This window comes from Protobothrops mucrosquamatus, unplaced genomic scaffold (genome assembly GCF_001527695.2).
Source record: "Protobothrops mucrosquamatus isolate PMUCROS unplaced genomic scaffold, P.Mucros_1.0 scaffold992, whole genome shotgun sequence".
Lineage (NCBI taxonomy): Eukaryota > Metazoa > Chordata > Lepidosauria > Squamata > Viperidae > Protobothrops > Protobothrops mucrosquamatus.
Window position 1 is genome coordinate 301,116 of NW_015387231.1, and position 1,220 is coordinate 302,335.

The following is a 1,220-nucleotide window of genomic DNA, read 5'->3' on the forward strand; positions in this document are numbered from 1 at the left end:
AGAGAGAGAGAGAGAGAGAGAGAGAGAGAGAGAGAGAGAGAGAGAGACCCTATAAAAGAGTGCCTGAAATTTAGAAATAATGACTCAGCACAAGGCAAATAAAACAATCAAGTATCAGTTGATCAAATGAAACAATACTGAGCTCCAAAATAAAAACTTCAGAGCAAATACAAAAATAATTATTTGGGGGCAAAGCTATTTACAGTAAATGTATAAATTTATTCATCCCCCACCTGGGGGAGCTCTGATACTGAACATTTCTAATCAACATGTTAAATTTTGTTTTAGTATATAAAATGAAAGCTGAGATTCATTAATCTAAAGTAATTTTAGATTAATGTGGATTATTAGCATGATGTATTTGGAACAGAAAGAGTGCTGGCTAGTATACAAGCATTCCATTGGCTACATTACATATAGAATGCCAAGGGTCACACAGGGAGGGTAGATCAAAAGCACAATATGGATTACAAATCAGTTACAATCATGTAGGCTCATTATATATATCAGGCAACAAATCCAGAAGTAGTCCTCAATTTACAACCATTTGTTTAATGATTGTTCAATGTTACAAAAACTGAATTAATACCAGTCCTTCCACTTTTGCTCATTGCACCATCTCTGGGTCAACAGAACATTTGGAACATTTGATGAAAGTTCCAATCCTTTTTGTGGCCATAAGCCAAGGGCCTATCTGTACAATAGCCAAATGCTGGATTTAAACTACCATCTATTCCAGCTAGCATGACCAACAGATATGGATGATGGGAACTTATAGTCTAACTATTTCTGGAAGACTATGATTTTTGCCTCTGATACACATTACATTTGCACTGCAGAAGCCACCAAAAGGTAATGTTGGGTAAGCAATTTTTCATCAAAGAACATTCCAAGTGCAGATGGTACTGTTACACAGGTGGAATGAATAGGATAGATTTCTGAGAGAAGGTTATTCTTTTTCTTTGCATTCATGCTGAAGAAATTCAGATCAAAACACCATGCCCTAGTCCTGCCTCAAAGTCTTCTTTCATTAAAATGTAATCATGTGTCAGTCTTTTTAAACTAGGTCATACAAATGCAAATATTTGCTTTTGGAGTTATGACGCACATACCTGTGATGCTGCCTTCTCAAAGCCATCTGGATTCAGAGACGGCATGATGTGGATACGTGTACTATGGATCAAATTAATGATAGTCTCATTTCCCTTCTGATATTCATT

The 1,220-nt window shown here is 36.0% G+C and overlaps 1 protein-coding gene across 1 annotated transcript in view; it reads right to left on the reverse strand.

Annotated features, from left to right (window-relative positions):
* The window catches only part of CPE (carboxypeptidase E), a 50,934-nt gene that overhangs the window by 21,699 nt on the left and 28,015 nt on the right, over positions 1 to 1,220 (reverse strand). The window lies entirely within an intron of this gene.